The 19,802-nt window shown below is 45.8% G+C and overlaps 1 long non-coding RNA gene across 3 annotated transcripts in view; it reads left to right on the top strand.

Annotated features, from left to right (window-relative positions):
- Nucleotides 1–19,802, top strand: part of LOC144299714 (uncharacterized) — a 166,194-nt gene that overhangs the window by 22,283 nt on the left and 124,109 nt on the right. Inside the window, exon 1 of one of the 3 annotated variants that reach the window (XR_013366375.1) lies at nt 17,346–17,444. The exons of 1 other annotated variant lie outside the window; for it this stretch is intronic. This is a non-coding gene — a long non-coding RNA (uncharacterized LOC144299714). Of the gene's footprint in view, nt 1–17,345; nt 17,445–19,802 lie in introns of those variants that run through there. One more of the 3 variants, XR_013366377.1, reaches the window with a different exon arrangement.

Here is a 19,802-nt window from a genome sequence, read left to right as displayed (position 1 = left end):
GGTGGAGTGTTATTTGTATTGTATGCTTAAATCATTTTCTTTAATGTTCTATTGGGTTTGTTTGTTTTGGGGAAAAGAGATGGCCTGAGTGCTTGTAGTATATGAACGCTGTGTATCACATTTACGTTTTGATGGTGAACATAGACTTAAATATATAATCACTCTAAAGTACTCAGAGAGATAATGTAGACTATTATAGAGTCATTATGGAAGGAAAAGTGCCTTGTGTTACTGTTTATGATAATCAGTGGGTACTAATCGTGGTATTTGGAAGGCATTCCAAAATCTTCCCATTGACATTAATGGCATCTCTGTGCTTCACACACAGCTGTTGGAATGGTAGAGATATTTGGAGGGAATGATACACAGGTAAGGTAAAGTGGCGAGTACTGATGCACTGGTTATATCCACAGTTAATTTCCACTGCATCTTGAGCATCCAGCATCAGGTCAGATACATAGTAGACACTCAATGGATGTTGTTGACTTAATTCATTGCTATTGTTTATGCTTCCCAGTAGTTCCTTTCTCTTCTCCACCCAATAGTAGGGCAAGAGTGAGATGGTCTTGGTGACCAGATCACATGGGTCCTCAGAAGCAAAGTGAAGGCAGGTGGCTTTACCCCAAGAGCAGGCTGTGAGCTGTGGAAGGGTTTCTAGAAAAGAGCAATGTAATCTTGCTATGTTCCTCAAATCCCTCTTCGGAAATGTGAAGGGAATGGATGAATGGAAGCAGGTGTGGGTTTCGTCCTAGTAGCTGGGACTAGAGACCGAGGGAAGTGGGTGGACTTGAATGATAGGATAGGATGTGGCTGGATCCAGCAGGGAAGTGGAAGGACAGTGTCTTGGATGATTGCAGAGCTCTGGCTTGAGGGCTGGGTGGAGAGTGGTGCATTTAGCAGCACAGGAAAGCCTGGAGGAGAAGTGGGGGAAGAAGGCAGAGATACTTTTAGATAATCTGGGGTCCTGTTAAACTATAACTCCCCTAAGAGATGTGCACTAATATCCAACATTCACTCACTCAAAGAACATTTCTGAAAACTTCTATGTCCAGATAGCTCTCCTTGCTGCTTTTGGGAGATCCTAAGGCATGAAACTTGCCTTTAAGAAATACAAGGACTAATGAAACACAAATGACATTTATGTAATAGGGAAATAATCATTTTCATGAACATGAATAAGAAAATCATGAAAGAGAGGAATGAAGGGCATCAGGATCAGAGGAGGCTCCTGAGAAGCTCTTAAATGGGGAACAATGTAGAAATTTAGGGCATAGAGCAATTGCACTTGACCTTCACTATCTCCTTCTGCAAAATGAAAAAAAAAAAAAAAAAACCAATTAAAAGGTCCAATTGGCTAATGTTGCTGTTCCATTTACCGCTTCCTTCCTGGGCAGCTCTCCATTGGTCTGGGTCAAAGAAAAAAGATTTTTGTTCAGACCCCTTATTCTGATTGAATTGGTAGGAGCAGGATCTGTGGGGTTAGAATCAGTGGTTTAATTAACTTAAATTATTGGGTAAAATCAACCTCCTTTTGGCAAAGTTGGTTTCTATCTTTTAAGTAAATAAAGTTTTTTTCCCAAACATACTGTCTAGGAAATGTAGTTTTTCAATGACAACATTCACAGTCTTGTGATTAAAAATCAACAGTCTTTATAATGGTTAAATAAATTTGTCCATATTGGAAGAAAATCATTTGCCTTTCTATAATAGAAACAAACCCAGATTTATAATGACATGATACAGAATAAGCATGATGTATAAAAAAGAACTGATTTGAATGTTACAGCACATGGGGTTAAATATTTGTTTGCCTTTCCTTTTATTTATCGAAACGTTCATGTCAATAACCTCTTATAGTTGCTCCCAAAGTTATTAGAAAGTTTTGTGATTTTGTGCTTCATTTTAATCATGGCTGAATTAAGAAATTTGTGGATGATTTACCATACTTATTATTTGTGTTTACATCGTGTCCTTGATCAACAAAATAAGACTCGGGATATCCACACAATTATAGATGGGGTTTGGGTTATTACCTGAGTGAGTTTGATTCATATTTATTACTTCCACAATGTATGACTCAAATAGAAATAGAATTTCCAGTGAGTTCTTGATGAAGTTAGCTTTTTTCCCCTGTTGCTTGTTCTATACTAATTGTCAGCAAAATATTTTTTTTCCTGTGTGCATAACACTGGCATTTCACCAAGTCTTTTTTTCTCTGTGCATTCTTCTGTTTTTGCTAACATAGTTGTTTTGTTTACATTAATCTGACAACCTGGGTGGGAATGGATTCAGATTTACATTTTTGCTTTTTTTGTTGCTTGATTTACCCAGACTGCAAATGCAATGTAGGAATTTGTGCTACTGTCGTTTATTTTATACGGTATGTTGCTTTTTGGTCACCAATATTCTACGAGCTACCATACGAGCATTTGTTTTCATAATAATAAACATAAGGGATAAGCTCAATTTACTAACACGTTTGTGGTGTTTCTGCTGCCGTATTCTGGTATTCATTTACCAATGCCAATATACTTCTTATAACTATGTAATTTTATAATTTTTCAATACTTGTTGGCTATTAATTCAAATCCAGAACTGTTTCCTTATATGTAATATATAGCATATTGTATTTACATGAGCAACATTATGCAATTTCCCTACAATACCATTTTAAAATAAATAGTTTCCCTTCAATGTGGGATGGGATATAAAATACTTGGATTTTCCCCCATAAATATTTCCTTAAAGAAATTGGACTGTGTTTTATTCTCTGCTATGTCTTATAGACTAGGAAATATACTACTTCTAGATTGTTCTGCAAGGAATGCTAAATGAATAAAGAGAAACTAGCATTTACTAAGCACACATTTTTGTAAACTCTTTAGTTAACCCTCAGCGGGGTTGTCAGGTACAATTTAGGACACCCAGTTAAATCTGAATTTCATGGGGCACCTGGGTGGCTCAGTGGTTGAGCATCTGCCTTTGGCTCAGGTCTTGATCCTAGGGTCTTGGAATTGAGTCCCACATCAGGCTCCCTGCAGGGAGACTGCTTCTCCCTCTGCATGTATCTCTGCCTCTCTGTGTCTCTCATGAATAAATAAATAAAATCTTAAAAAAAATAAATTTGAATTTCATATAAACAACAAACACCAAATATTGCAGGGGGGTATACTTATACTAAAATCATTTGTTGTTTGGCTGAAATTCCAAATGAACTGAGTATCTTGTATTTTATTTGCTAAATCTGTTCACCCTTCCTCAAACAACCTGGATGGCTCCAACTTGCATGGCTTAGTCTTCACTCCCCCTTTTATTTCCATGTTCCCCACTAAAGAAGAGAGTTCTTTGGGAGAGTATGGGAAACTTGCAATAGCTTCCAAAATAGAGACTTGGATGCTTAAAATTTAAAATAAGGTTATTTTTATAGTCTTTCGTCTCATGTCTGAAAATATAGCTAAATGAAGACTATCTTGACTTTATATGGCATCAGATTATGGGTTTATAAGTTAGAATCATGGAATGTGCTTGCTGGAAGCCGTTTTAGTAGTCCTTTACCCAATGTGCCATTAGAGGGCTCGTGCTGGCCATTCTAACAACAGGACCTAGGCTCCTGGTGAGCTTTCTTGGTTATTTTCAGTATGGGGGGATATTTCTACTGCAGTGGTTTTTGCCAAAATGTGATTCATGGATGACACGTGAAATAATATTTAGGCAACACCCTAACCAAAGGTTCTCCCGCACCCTCCACCCATTCCTGCATTTTGGGGGGTGGGCCACAAAATGAAAAAGGAGGTCCCTGGGACAGACCTCCTTCTTAACACTTGCTTTCCTTTCAAAGAGAAGCCCAAAGGCATCTTACATCACAGACACAGCCTTGGGATATAATTTTGATAAATACTATTCCTTTTTTGCACATTAACAGAAAATGTCACCTCAGTGTTTTAATCTGCAATGCAAACTTAACAGGTTAGCTTTGCATTTCCCATACTCACATGGATGAGCTTTTAAATTCCACCCACCTACACTTCAGTGTCCGTGTCGGGCTAGACTTTTATAGCTCATGATCTGTGAGCAAATATAATGCTGTGGACCAGGAGGGCTCACATTTAAAGAAAGAAAGGGAGTCTCTTTTGGAATGTGAATAGCCATCACTATCTTTATTAATTCTCAAAATGCAAGCTTTCACGCTGAAAGTCTTTTCAAAGTTGGACCCAGCTGGGGAGTCATTCATCTTACTGCATATATGCTCATTCCAGACTGAAATGATATCTATGATTCAAGGATAATTACAATTGGACACGGCACCAAATAGCTTGCTAGGAGTGCAGACTGGAATACAGGAAAGGAGCATATGAAGTGCTGAGGGCTTTCTGAATTGATGGAATAATTTTTTTTGAAATAAATTAAAACTTGGGAGAATATTGGTGACCTACAGTCTGATCCCTGCGTTCATGAAAACATTTGGAGATTTCACACTAGTCTCCCAGCCTCTCCCCTGCTGATGTTAGTATTAGAAATAGCTCTTCTCCTTGATTCCAATAGGGACACGTGGGCCTGATTATCAGTGTTTTAGTTGCAAATACCTCCTCTTTTTTAAGGAATCTGCATAGGAAAATGCTTTCTAATCAGGCTTTTGTTTCAGTCTGCTGAATTAAAACTCAAAACCCCAAGACATCCTGTGAGGAACCACAATGAACCATAAAGAAGCTGGCATGTCAATAGTTTGTCTTTCCAGACCAGATCTGCACAGAAATTTCAATTTTTAAAATTTTTGTTTTATTTTATTTTTTAAATATTTTATTTATTTATTCATGAAAAACATAGAGAGAGAGAGAGAGAGAGAGAGAGAGAGGGAGAGGCAGAGTCACAGGCAAAGGGAGAAGCAGGCTTCGGAGGGGAGCCCGATGTGGGACTTGATCCTGGAACTCCAGGATCATGTCCTGAGCCAAAGGCAGACACTCAACCACTGAGCCACCCAAGCATCCCACAAATTTTTTTTTAATCTAATTCCTGTCACTACTGCCTGATTCCAGGAGCAGTCACTGAGCTTCTGAAGTGAATATTCACATGTTAATCTCAAATGTCCTCTTAAGTCTTTGTTAAAACTTGATAAAAATGCTTGGCTTGTATCAGTATACCCAAATTTTCACTTCAAATAAGCTCTAAAGATGGCAGTGAAGAAAGATGTGGGATTTGTGTGTATTTTTTAAAGGTGGACACTAGATATTTCAAAATTCAGGTTTAAATATACATATATATTTAAATATATATATATCCCCAAAATATGTCAATATGAAGAATTTAGGGAGGAAACCAAAGATTGACCTTCCGGGAATCATCTGATATTCACATTTTGAGTGTGTTTGGTGCAGGAGAGTCAGGGTGAGGTGGAGGTGGGTCTGCATGCAGGGGTGTCACCTGTCCCTGATGGACATGAGAGCTCTGATCCATCACCAGGAGCCATGACTTGAACCACACTCACAGCAAAGCACAGAGCTTTCAGAATCCAAGGCAAGTGAATGATGGTCGGGCCACCTGGAATGGGTTTCCCCAGTTTCCTCCCTCCAGGTCACTGGGGGTATTCTCTGTCCCTCCACCAAAGGCCACAGCTTCTATCAAATGGGGACTCATCCCTGTGGCACCATTTTCCTGGCTCTAGAAACCACTCTTCTCTCCTCGTGAGGCCCAGATAGCACCTGTGCTCTCAACTCTCCCTAACCCTGTGTTCTGTATTTATTTGGTGGTATTCACACTGTTCCTGCCTTTTCAAGGGTCCCATGATTTAACGGTCTTCAAAGTACCCAGGTGGATCGTGCACCTGTTTCCTACTGGGACCCCAGCTGATAACACCTTAGGGAGAGCTTCTTTTAGGCTTCATGCATTTCTATAATGGGGGAGTAGCCCAAGGCTCTGGCCAGCACAGCCTCAGGCCCTGGAGGGAGGATAGGACTGGTGGCAGCTCTGGGGCATGTGCAGGGAGGCCCCAGTAACTTCTGCTTCTGTTTTTCCCCCCGATTCCAGGGTCCTTTGTTTGCTTTTCATTTGTAACCAAATTTCAGGCAACCACGCTTCCTTCCAGTGGCCCAACGAATATATCTTCCTCCAAGGAAGATCTTCCAGCTCTGTTTCCAGCCAAGTTTTGATTGTACATGGCTGTTGGCAAGTCCTTGCCGGCTGTTGGCCAGAGATATCAGTTGCTTGCAACAGGAGCTTCTTCACTGGGCAGCTTAGAACATGGCAGCTTGTTTTTCTCTGAGCAGGCTAGTGAGAGAGCAGATCTTCCATCAAGCTCTGAGGTGATCGAAGCCTGGACCACAGCTTGATTACACACTTGTTGGAGCCTTGAGCCATGGGCCACCAATTAAGCTGTCTTGCAGAAATGAAGAGATAATAAATGGTTGCTGTTTTAAACTATTATAATTTGAGGTAATCTCCCCCCATCTTTACTGAAGTATAATTAACAAAAATTGTACATATTTAAGCCATACAACTTGATGTTTTGATGGACGTGTACATTGTAAAATCATTGCCAGAATCAAGCTAACATATTCATTCAATCTCCCCGTGGTTACTCTTTTCCTTTCCTTTCCTTCTCTCTCTCTCTCTCTCGCTCTTTTTTTTTTTTTTTTTTTTTTTTTTTTTTGTAGTGAGAACACTTAAGATCTACTCTCAGTAATTTCCAGTGTACAACAGTGTACCATTAACCATGGTCCAGTGCTGGATGCCAGAGCCTCAGCACTTGTTCATCTTATGACTGATGTCCTGTGCCCTTGATTAACGTCTTCCTTCTTCCTCTCCCCTCATATCCCACATCTCATTCTGTTCTCGGCTTCTATGAAACAATAACAAGAGGAATATTTCAGTGCCTGCAAGTGGAGTCCTGTCTCAACAGAAGCCTAATGATTCAAGGGTGGCCCAGAGCCAAGCGGTGGGCAGTCAGTGGGGATGGGAAGCTTGTCAGAGAAAGCTTACATCACCTGGCAAGGTGGCTGCAGAAATCTGGCTCCGGATGTGAGGATGATGGCAGAGAAGGCTCACGAGTGAGTGTGGAGCATTATCAAAAAATGGGAACGGGGAGATTCTGGTTATGGAGTGGCAGGAACCTCAAGGCACCTGTAATACTCTGCAGAGTAGAAAACATGTCCAATGACCTTGGAGCTCTAGTTAAGCAGCTTCTTGAGCAAAGCATTGAATGTGCTGGTGTCAGTAGAGCGTGTGATTAAAAAAAATAAAAAGTTTAATAAAAAAAAAGATGGTTTTGAAAATTCTCAGCTTCTTTCCATGGCAAACAATGCTAAAATTAAGAAAAGTTCCCCAAGCAAGGATGAAATCCAGGGGACTACCAGGAAAATGTTATCTTGAAACGAGGAAGGGTTTGATTGTAAGATGTTTGTTAAAATCTTAGGAAGTTCTAAGAGGGTACCTTAGGGAAGTATTCAGTCATTCAGAAGAGGCTTTGTAGAGAGACTTTACATCTGCCGCCTAATCGAACCATCAAAGTGTGTTAAGATTATATCATACGGAAGTGGCTCACAGATATGACTTGTATTGAATGCAGTGAGCCCCTGGTGTGATTCACAAGAAATCCACAAAGAGAGTAAGAGAATTTTATCAACAGAAACACCACTGTCTTGAACTCAAACAAATACAGACAATAAAATGCAAGAAAGCATATGGATCCCCAAAATTCTACAGATAGGAAGCCAGCCAGGAAAAGAACTCAGCAGCAAATACATGCTTTTGTGTGTGTGTGTGTGTGTGTGTGTGTGTGTGCATTCTCCACTCAGAGAACGGCACTGGGAGCCATGAGAATTATTCCCAGGCCTTGAGCCCTAATATCAAGAGACTCCCAGCATTTGGCTGGCTCTATTTTAGCATTACTACTGACCTGTGACTCATTTATGGATCTCATTTTCCTTTCTTTCGAACAGGAGTGTCTACAACGATCATCTTATATCTGTTTAAATGTCATACAGTGATCTGGGAGGGAGCACGTGACTTACTTTTTTTAGTTTCAAAAGTCTGAGTATGGAGAGGAATGGCACACCACTAGGGGTATTTACTACATCCTCTTATGAGGCTGGCTTAGATGATGGGCTTCTGAACTTTGAGCTGATGTTGTATTGTGGAAGGCGATGAAACTTGGTGGGAGGGAGTAATTTGCTATGAAGTGGTATTAACTATAAAGTAGTCAAGGTTTTAGCGTCAGATGAAAGGGAAAGTATTGATCATCTGCAGTGCCATTCGCAAGATGTAAGAATTGGCAAATCTATTTTCATGTATGTTGCATTTCCATTCTGGGGAGTGGAGAATAAAGCTGCAGGCAGGCAGGAAAGTTACTCTGCACGTTTTGATGGTATTTAACATTTTTACCAGTTTCAGGAATGCTAATCCACCTGCTTGATTGATTCCCCACCTTCGTCTGCACCTCAGGACCTCCCAGAGAGAGAGAGCCTACATCTGACAGCTCAGGATGATCACCATCCTAGAATACTGATTCACATTTTGGACCTTTTCCCATTAATTAAAAGTCTCATCCAGCGAGAATTACTTACCCAGATCACAGGGATTACAAACCAGAATCTTTATTTTATTGTACAACCAGAGGGTTTTTCTAGAAACCAAGTAAGATTTTATGAAAGCCATTTGACTTACTTGAATAAATAATCTTTGTTTACGATGAATTAATGGTTATTTGTATGAGGAGAGCATCTAGCCTGTTCCCTAAAGTCAGCATGATCTTCTCAAAACCACTCCATCAACCTCTGTGGACTTTAAGGAAGATCTATCTATCTATCTATCTATCTATCTATCTATCTATCTATAATTTTAAAAAATTTCTTTGCTAGAGATCTTGTTTGAACAGCACTTGACACTTTTATATGGATTTTGATGTTTGTTTTTCAACATGATCTTCAAAACAGCCCTGTGAAATAACCATGCCAAGTGACATCACCATTGTTGGGGGCAGGCGACATGTCCCTCTGGGGAAATGTGGACATGAGCATGGGGGCATGGCAAGCCCTCTCCAGGCTCAGGCAGGATGCCCACCTCCATCAGGGGGTGAGGTTTTCTCTTCACACCCCAACACTTCCAGATGGCTCAAGCCCTGTATCTCTGTTCCCTGTGTTTGCTTGTGTTGGGTTGGGTGCCGTCTCCAGGAGGTTCCCACTCAAGGTTCCCACTCAAGAGCTGTCTGAATGTGGTGGCTGAGTTAGGGCTCATCCCCAGCCCCCCTCACCCTTTCCCCTTCTAATCTCAGCCCCTGTTCCTTTGGAGCTCTTTCCTCCACCCCCTCTTTTCTAGTCTTTGGGATTTAAAAAGAATCACTTCACAAGTAGGCATCTGGAATTTTGTTTCAAATGTATGTCTTTCTCATCTTCATTGCCTCCTCTGTGTGAGCTCCTCTGTAGGCAGGCATGCAGCCCCATCGCCCCTCCCCCTTCCACTTGTGTGGACAGCACGTGTCACACCTGGACACGCAACAGCCAATTTCTCACCACGATGTGACATGCCCTGATGGTGATGGTAATGGGCAATGGAATAGTCCTGGGCTCTAGGATAAAACTGGGATGCCCCACAAGTCCTGGGCTCCCCACCTTCACACCCTTTGCTGTATGAGTCAAACAACCCTGATTTTTTTAAAGCTAAATTTAACAAACTGTTTTGCTAGTTCTGCCAAATCTTGATCTGCTAGACATGGCTCTTTCTTATTTCCATGACTGTTTTAATCCCTCCCCAAAGCACACACCATTCCTTAATCAGAGGTAGACAAGGCAGCAAGAGGTGGTTTCTCTTCAGCTCCAGAGCTCTCAGCACCAAGAGGCACGTACATCCAGGAAAGACCGAAAGGAAGATCCCTTTCTCACCTGTTTCAGGGGCTCCAACTTCATCGTCCAGCTCCCTCTAGCCCATGGTAATGACTGATCTGTGTGGCTCTTCTTCCCCTTCCCACGTGCATGTGAATTCAGAGCACTGACCCTCATAGCAAATGGCATCATCTTGTTCTATCCCTTTGCCAGTGAAGAGCCTAACGAGGTCATGCAGGTAAAAGGGTTATCTCAGGCTCTTGACCTGTCAGAATAAGTTGAGTTTGATCTGATTTTCATTTCATAAAGCAGGCTCAGTAGGGTGACACAATATCACAATTTCCCTTTTCGTTCAAGACAGGGTTTTCATATTTTGGTTTGGTTGTAAAATTAAAGAGGCATCTCTGGACCTTTAAGTAGAACCGGGACCTCTAACTTTGAAGTTTTTGCTGCACTCTACAATACTGGAGAAAACATTTTCCAAGCAGTCCTAGTCTAGGGGCTCCCATTCCACATCTATGCAAGTAGAAGTCAAATATCCTGAATTCTCAAAACCTGACCCAAAGGAGAGGACAGGATCTCAGAAGCAAGACACACAATTGCTATAGCTGTATTAGTCATCCCTGCAGACATCTTGATTTCTGCTAGGATCCACTTTACATTTGTGATAAGGTTTATGGCAAATGTGTATGTGAATTGAAGAAATACAGTAGGGTTGAATTTATGACCTAGGAGTTCAAACATATTTAAAATTACTTAGATGCTTCAATCCAAGCACTGTACCTCTTTTTATTATGGAAAACACCAAACACAATGGATCCCACTTACAAAGGCACCAATAGAATATAATTTATTCACCCAATTAAATCAATCAAGTCCTAAGTCACCTCTCCAGAGCTTATGAATTGCACCTTCTGGCAATATTAATCAGACAACTGAATGACCTGACTGAATTTAGAGCTGATGAGAATTATTATATCGAGTCCAATCTTTGAAGAGGAGGGAAGTAAGATGCTGTGTAGACAGAATGAGTTTCTTTTAATGACTCAATCTACTTGTAAGAGTGTACATTTGACATGGGGACTAGGAACCCTGCCAGATGTTAAAGGCTCTGTTCCTTTAATTCTCTGTCACCCTAAAAATCTTGGTTTTCTGATGTTGTCTGGGTGTGCAAAAATTTTGCAAATAACTCTGAAATGGCTCTTGTGTAAAAAAATCACTTATCACTAGGGTCTTAGAGAAAGGCAATCCCTCTCCTTCTCTCCCAGAGAGGGAAACAGGACAATCACAGGTGTTGGGATTCAGACAAGACTTGCTCTGTCAGCGTCCAGCTGTGTGCCCAGTCCTCTCTGGGTCTTGATGATAATGTCTGTAAAAATGGGACACGTAATAGCATCTGATGGGGTTACTCTGATGGATTGAGACATCTTGTGTAAAGATGCCAGTGCATGTCAGCTGGCTCCTTCAGAAGGCTCAGCTCCCTCCAAATTAGGTTTGCTGCTAGGAAAATCCAGTGCTCTAATGCTGAAGACCAAATGAATTAAACTCTAAGAGACTAACATTTTAGAACTCAGAAAGAGCTTAGAGATCAACTGGGGCTAGACAGTCACTTTACCAATACAAGAAAAAGAGAGGCAATGTGGACAAGTGCCTGCTCAAAGTCACACGACCAGTTAGCAGCAGAGCTGGGCTGAGTGTGCAGGTTTGAGCAGTCCTGAGTCTGCAGATTTGGCTCAATCATAGAAAAGTCACTGACATAGCTTAAAGATAATATTTAGTATCTCAAATAACAAGGGAGCAGCTCCAAGGTTGATAAAGTATGCAGCTTAGAGATATTATCAAAAGCCATGTTTCCCCCTATCTTTTGGTTGTATCATCCCATTTATCAACAATGTCATCAGACCAGACTCCAGTTCAAGGAGATGAATCCACACTGACCATGTGCACAGGAAGAAGGCTAATCTAGGCATGCATTGAATCAGATGCAACAGAATGGCTACTCTTCAGGCACGCAGGGAATCTAATCTGGTGGGTCTGGAATGTACTACATGCAGTTTAAGGGATCAGCGAAAGAGGGGTTGATTACTTCTGTGTCCAGCCCATGATACACAGAGAGCCATATTTTGGCTTAAATTAAAAAAAAATAATAATGATACATCCGGAGGTCCACACTAAGCAAAAGAAAGCTAAGTAGACTTGGGAGCAAGAGCTATGATCAGGATCAGGAGGGACATTATAATAAAGGGTTGATTCTGTAAGAAGACAGGGTCATCCTAGAGGTGTGTGCACCCAAGCCCAGGACGTTGACTCTCCAGGGCATCATGATGCTGGCTGCTGGTTTACCTAAAAACTCAGCTCCAAACATTTTATCCGAGTGGGTGCCTGTTAGTTCTCCCTCTGTGATCCTGCCACAAGGGACAGAGAGGATAATAACAACTAGGACAACACACTATGTTTGCATTTTTCTCCCTCCTAGCACTTCCTCAGCAGCAAATACATATGGGGTGTAATTAACGACATCGGTGTATTCAATGTCCAACCAATTTAAGGAAAATAACTGCAACTTGAAAAATAAAATAAGACATCCTTGCTTAGGGGTTCTGGAGCAATACTATGGACAAACATCCTGAGCTGTCCACCCCTTCCTGCCCCTCTGACTCTTCCTTCCTCCACAGCTGACACAGACAGTGTGGTACCATTGTCTCTCTCTCTCTCTCCCTCCTTTCAAGACATGGCAGGATTGCACACCCGCAATCCTTTTAAATTTAGGCATGGTCACATAATTTTGTTGGCCAAAGTGATGTGGGTGAGGATGATGTTGGGTCCCACCAGGATGGAAGCTCTATGGCCAGTGCATTCTCTGTCACATTCTCTGATCCAGCTGCCTGGGTTCCAGAGACGAAGACAATGGTGTACAGAGCTCAGCTGACATGCAGTGACATGAAGATGAGTGAGAAGCTTTGTTCTTTTAACCTACTGAGATTATGGGGTTGTTTCTTGTCACAGCATGACCTAGGCTGTCCTGGGTAATAAAAACAGCACCTCATGACAAGGGGGTTTTGTTTTCTGTTGTTGCCATAACAGCCTGCTACAAACTCAGGCACTTGAAGCAACACAGATTTATAATCACACAGCTTTGTAAGTTCAGAAGTCTGTTGGGCTTAGCTGTTCTCCTGCTCTGAGTCTCACAGGCTGAAAGCCAGGTGTCCGTGGGACTGCACCATTTTCCAGAAGGCATTTCTTCCTTGCTCATTCAGATTGTTGTTTGTACCTCTTCCTTATTGGCTTTGGAACTGAGGTCTCCATATCTTTGCTGAAGGAAGGCTTGTCCCAGCTGAGACGCTCCTGCATTCCTTGACCCTCCTTGTTCCATCTTCAAAGCCTCCAACAGTAGGCCAAACCTTCATAGGTAGAGTCTTTCCTGGATCCTCTGTCACGGCATCACTCAGCACTCATGCCACTTGCAAATGCCCGTGGGATAATGCAAGATCACCTCCCTACTTTAAAGTCTTTATTCTTAATTTTCTGTGCAGAGAGCCCTTTGCCATGAGAGGGACCACATTCCCCATGGTTTTGAGAACAGGATAGGGATATCCTCAGGGGACATTATTCAGTCTGCCACATCTGGGCTTAATCAGTTCCTTCATGACATGATCTCCTTATGTATTTCCACCTCGGATTATGGGTTCTGTGTGTTATACATCCTAAATAAATATCATCATTTGATCGCAGTTGTCATAGAGCATTATGGTTGTGCCAAAGCACTGAGGGGCATTAAAAGCAAATGTGTGAGGGAACAAAACATGGGTTTACAAAAGTGGTTCTTTGGACAGATTTGGATTGTATCCTGTGCTATTGTGATGTAATAAGACATGTATTTTTGAGTCTTTGTCTCTACTTCCTGACTCCCTCCTCTTTAATCCCTTGGAATTTCCTGGCTGATGGGGGTGTCTTTTGTTCTAAGGAGGTGACTCTTGGTGAGCTCCTGAATGGAGGCTAGTCACCAGAAAGATGAACCCATAATTAGGAGCTTAGAGATTTCAGCCCCAGAGAGAGCAGAAGGGCTGGAGATTGAGTTAATAATCTATCAAGCCTATGTGAAGAGGTCTCTAGAGAGATCTCTCAGAGGCCTGAGAGAGAGCTTCTGTGCTGGTGAACACACAGAAGTGCTGGGATTGTGACATACCTGGACAGGTCATTAAACTTTGTGTCCTTCCCCACATGCCTCCTCCCTGCATCTTTTCCATCTGGCTCTCCTGAGTTATATCCTTTTGTGATGGACTGGTAATCTGGTCAGTAAACTGTTTTCCTGAGTTCCATGAGCCACTCAGGGAAATGATGGAATCCGTGGAGGGGGTTGCAGGAACCACTGACTTATAGCTGGCGGGTCAACAGCACAGGTGACATTCTGGACTTGCAACTGGTGTCTTGAAGGGCACAGTCTTGTGGCACTGAGCCCTTGGAGCTGCATAGGGTCTGATGCCATCTCCAGGTAGATAGTAGAAGAATTAAATGGAATCCTAGGACATCCGCTTGGTGTCGACAAAGAATTACAGAATTGCTTGGTGGGAAAAACACCCACACATATAGTGGCCAGAAGAATTTGGTGAGTGTGGGAGTAAAGGGAAACGTAGAAGAACACATGTCTCTCTTGAGGAAGAACACAGAGAGGCAAGCTAGCAGTGTGGTTTGAAATGTGGACTCCGCAACCAGATTGTCTGAATTTGAACGCCATGGCTTCTCGTTACTGGTTTTTGATGAACACAACTCCTCTGTCTCTACATTCTTTCATCTTCAAAAAGGATTAGGAAAAACAATAACCTGGTGGGGTTGTAGGGAATCAATGAATTAATTCATGCCAAACCAGCTCCTAAGAAGGGTCATCTCTGAGTGTTAGCTCCCACTGTAATGTGTGCAAATTGAATAAAGGGAATGTTGATGTGATGCATGAGCTTCATTTGCAACCAAATCTGAATTATGCGATCTTTGATACTAAATGGGCGGTTTCCTGACCTTGAATCCAGAGTGGAAGGTTGTGGGTGGAAAGTTCACATTCTGCTCCTGTAAAGACCCTGTGCTTCAAGCAGTGACCAAGATGGAATGGGCTGAGGAATGAGTGGGCGTTTGGGCATCAATCATAAAAGTTGATTTTGCAGACAAAAGCTGCCTGAATCTTAATTGAGGGAAGCTGGGAGAGCATCTCTTGTGCAGACAGTAATGTCCAGAAACGCTGACTTCAGGATAGGCTTCACCTCCTGAGAAGAAACTGCTTTGGGTGCTTTCCTACACTATTCAAGAGGCAGAAAAACCTAGCCAACAAGCCCTGACACAGAAGGGTGTCCTTGGAAGAGAGAGTCAACACAGGTCATCAAGATACCTGGTGCAAAGAGCAGGTGTGATTTCTAAGCACTTCTTAGCACAAATAAGTCCAGTGAAAGGGTTACAAATGTGGGCTCTGAAGGCAGACTCCTTCTGTCTGAATCCCAGCTCCATCACACACAACCACTGTGGCCCTGGATAACTTACCGAACCTCCTTATATCTTAGTTCCTTACCTGTAAAATGGGTATAAAAAGAGCACATGCCTACAGGTCTTAATGAGGACTGACTTCACCAATATTACATTTATTTATTTTTATTTATTTTATTTATTTTTAATTTTAAAGAATATTTTATTTATTTATTCATGAGAGGCACACACACAGAGAGAGAGAGAGAGGCCGAGACATAGGCAGAGGGAGAAGCAGGCTCCCTGCAGGGAGCCCAATGCAGGACTCCATCCCAGGACCCCAGGATCATGACCTGAACCAAAGGAAGACAGTCAGCCACTGAGCCACCCAGGAATTCCTTTATTTATTTTTTATTTTATTTAAATTCAATTTGCCAGCGGATAGTATAACACCTAGTACTCATCTCATCGTATGCCCTCCTTAGTGCCTGTGACTCAATGTAATACCAAATATTACATTTAAAATAGTGTTATACTTGAAGCAAATGCTCGGTAAATGCTACCATTAGGTGATTTAACTTGGCATATCTCCATCTAGATCCCCTCATTGGTAAAATGGGCCATGATACCATGCAAATACACAAGATTCATCCATTTGACAACTGTGTACTTGAAGTACAAAGTGTTCGAACTGTTGAGAATTGGGGGTGGGGTGGGGTGGGTGGGTAGCAAATATGAAGAAATCCAGGCAGGATGTCTGGGTGGCTCAGCGGTCTGGATCGGCTCAGGGCCTGATCCCGGAGTCACAGAATCGAGTCCCACATCGGGCTCCCTGCATAGAACCTGCTTCTCCCTCTGCCTGTGTCTCTGGCTCTCTCTGTGTCTCTCATGAATAAATAAATAAACTCTTTTAAAAAATACGAAGCCATCAACATCGGGGTTGTGTTTTGGATGGGAGGAAAGGCAGGTAGTTGGAGACAGACTGCATGCAAATAGCCAAACGAATAAATGGGATAATAGTGAATTGACTATTCGACTAAATGCTCTGTAAATAGGGGTTACATTCTCCTTCTGAAAGGGACAATAAAAAAAGAGCAATCCTGTAGACCTCAATGGATTAATAGATGTAAAGCCAGCTCCTAGGGGACAGATAGGCTGGGGGGGGGTGGGGCAGGAGGGAGTGGGATGGGCAGAGGGAGAAGAGACAGCAGATGAGGCTTCCCCCTGCCCAAGGAGACGTCCTAAGTTACTTCCTCATAGTAGTTGATCTGGGATCTGCATTTGGCTTTCCAACTGGAAGGCTGATATTCCCCTGTGGAGAAGAAAGAAATGATGAGTGGGGAATCACACACCATAAACCTGCGGAAAGATGGCTGGTCAGGAGAGAATGGTAAGCAGGCTCCCATCCCTCAGCCAGGAATCATGGGATCTATTTTATTTCCCACTGATCTGGAGAAGCTAAAAATATTTCCTATGATGAAAACAAAACAAAATCCTCCAGCCCTTTGGGCTGCAAAAATCAACTCCCAGTCCCTACAGGAGGCTACAGGCAGGCTCACCGCACTTCCCCTCCTGGGTCCTGTCTGCAGCAGCCACCGAAGTGGACAACGCGGGAATTAGCATCATTCGTTCAAGTAAATAGTTCTCTGCTGTCACCGAAAACTCTAAGAATCCGTATTTTACACAACACCTTTAGGACTGGAACGTTCTCTTAGCCGCATCCTACTCCTCCAGGCCAACAAGCAGAACTACCTTTTCCCCCCATCTCCTCTGGCCTGACCCCTCGCTCAGAAAACCACGATTTCCAAGTGCAGGTGCGTCAAAGTGTTGTGTGCTTACACACAAACACACACACACACACACACGCACACACACCCGCAGAGGTCAGAGGGAGCGCCTACCACCCTCCACGCAGAGGTGCGGAGAACCGGGTTCGAACGTTCCAGGGCTATGCTGTGGAGAGGTAAGACCAGAAGCGGGTAAAGTAGAATTTAGGGGCAAGGGAAGGAATTCCCGAGGAGTCTGCTGGGGCCGCCCCTCTTCCTCCTCACCGAGGATTTCCCGCCCTCCCTCTTCCTCCCCCTCCCTCCTCCTCCCTCCCTCCGCGCGTCTCCCAGCAAGAGGACTCCGCTTCTGCACGTTCCATTTGCTTGAAGCTGGACTGGGACTGGGGCGCAGGTGTGCGGGGTGAGAACTGGGACGGGGCGGGGGCGGGGGCGGGGCGCAGGTGCGCGGGGTGAGATCCTGGACGGGGCGGGGACGGGGGCGGGGCGCAGGTGCGCGGGGTGAGAACTGGGACGGGGCGGGGGCGGGGGCGGGGCGCAGGTGCGCGGGGTGAGATCCTGGACGGGGCGGGGACGGGGGCGGGGCGCAGGTGCGCGGGGTGAGAACTGGGACGGGGCGGGGGCGGGGCGCAGGTGCGCGGGGTGAGATCCTGGACGGGGCGGGGACGGGGCGCACGTGGGAGGGGCGAGATCTTGGACCCTGGCCGGGGCCGGGGCGGGGCGCAGGTGCGCGGGGTGAGATCCTGGACGGGGCGGGGACGGGGGCGGGGCGCAGGTGCGCGGGGTGAGATCCTGGACGGGGCGGGGACGGGGGCGGGGCGCAGGTGTGCGGGGTGAGAACTGGGACGGGGCGGGGGCAGGGGCGGGGCGCAGGTGCGCGGGGTGAGATCCTGGACGGGGCGGGGGCGGGGCGCAGGTGGGAGGGGCGAGATCTTGGACCCTGGCGGGGGCCGGGGCGGGGCGCAGGTGGGCAGGGTGAGATCTGGGACCCGGCGGGGACGGGGAGGCGGGGCCCAGGTGGGAGGGGCGAGATCTGGGACCGGGAGGGAGCGGGACTGAGGAGCGGGTTGGCGGGGCCGGGACTGGGACCCGGGCAGGGGCAGGCTGGGATCTGGGCCCGGGTCGCAGCCAGGGCGGGGGCGTTGGTGGGAGCGGCAGTGGCTGGGACCTGGGCGGGGGCGGGGCGCCGAGGGCGGGGCTGGGGCTGGGCCCCGGGCGGAGCCGAGGGCGGGGGGAGGTGGGCGGAGCGGGGCTGGGAAGCGGCGCGGCCGAGGGGCTGCAGGAAAGTTGCGGGGATCGGAGCGGCAGCAGCCGCGGAGCCGCGGGAGTGGGGACCGCCCCGCGGGGGCAGAGCGGGCGGCGCGCACCGGGGCGGCAGGGAGCGCCCCAGACCCGTCTCCCGGGGATGTGTGGGGCCCCGAGCCTGGTGCGGGCGCGCGGCCGGGCACAGGTAAGGCAGGAGTGGGCGTCTGTCGCGCCGGCCCTTGGTCGGGCGAGGCAGCCTGAACTTGGGGTTCGGTGAGGAAATCTGTCGGGGCCGCGATGCCACCAGCGGTGCCCCAGCGCGCCCAGGGAGGCCGTTTCCCTGGATGGGAAGACCCGGGGGCCTCTGCGGGGCACTGGGGGCAATTTGGGCAGAACAGACCTCTTCAGAACCCGTACTGGGAACCATGGGAGCGCCGGGAACCTGACTAGGTTCTATTCCCAGAAGCGAGGAGCTGGAGAATGGCTGAGGGGAAGCGTTTACTGTCCCCCACCGCGAGTTTCCGTGGGGTCTACTCCCACTCCACACTGACCACGTGGTGATATTTAGGATCTATGAAGTGGGGCAGGTTATGTGACTCCCTGCCCGCAAACACCGGGTCACATGCTGGCTCCTCCTCCGTACCCCCAGCTTGTCAATTTGGCAGAGGGCCTGAGACTTGTTGCACCTGAACCTTCCAAGCCAGGTCCTAGAGCAGGCCTGGACCACCCAAGGAGGCAGTTAACAGAAAACTCTGGCTTGGTGGAAATCTGGGAACCACCCCCGACACCCCAGATTCAGTCCGATGGGATTTAGGGGGTTGCAGTAGAGATTATCAGGCTCAGAGACACTGGTGCCTGGGGAGAGCAGGTGTGAGTCTATCTTACAGGACTAGTTTTCCCAGGAGTCCTATACCTGGGGCTGTCCCCTCAGTCTCCCTGCATGGAGGGAATGAACCTCTTGGAGCTTAGGGGATTTAATGGGTACGTTGGGCACAAAGCACATTGCCTTGAGTGTTCCAGAGGCTGGCTGGCCTTATGACTCTTGCTATTTTATTCTGCACATCTAGGACCGGGTTCACCCTGTGGGGACAAGGCAGGAGGGGCGGGAAGAGGTGGTTCCCAAGGCCCAGGAGCAGCTGGCTGCACATTGGGATGGCCCTAGGACAGGGGCAGTGAAGCCTCAGCTCTGCAGGGACGGTGCCCGCGCCAACAGCTTATGCCAGGGTCCTGGGATATGGGTCCAGGAGGAGAAAACGAGAGAGTACTTCTTTCTTGCTGCTGCACAGGGGGGAGGGTCTGCAGGGCCTCATGGATTAAGCTGTCCCCAGGTTACACACATACCTGCACCTTGCCTGTGGGGCCCTGTGGGGCCACTGGTTTCCATTCCAGCCTCTGGACCCATTGGTTGTCAAAAGCCGAATCCACTTTAGTGGAGAACATTTTTCTTTTCTTCCTGAAACTGTTTCAGCTGGGCTTGAAGCACTTTGGTAGAACACCTGGACACTCTGCCAACTGA

This window comes from Canis aureus, chromosome 27 (assembly GCF_053574225.1).
Source record: "Canis aureus isolate CA01 chromosome 27, VMU_Caureus_v.1.0, whole genome shotgun sequence".
NCBI lineage: Eukaryota > Metazoa > Chordata > Mammalia > Carnivora > Canidae > Canis > Canis aureus.
This window is presented reverse-complemented; position numbering and strand designations above follow the sequence as displayed.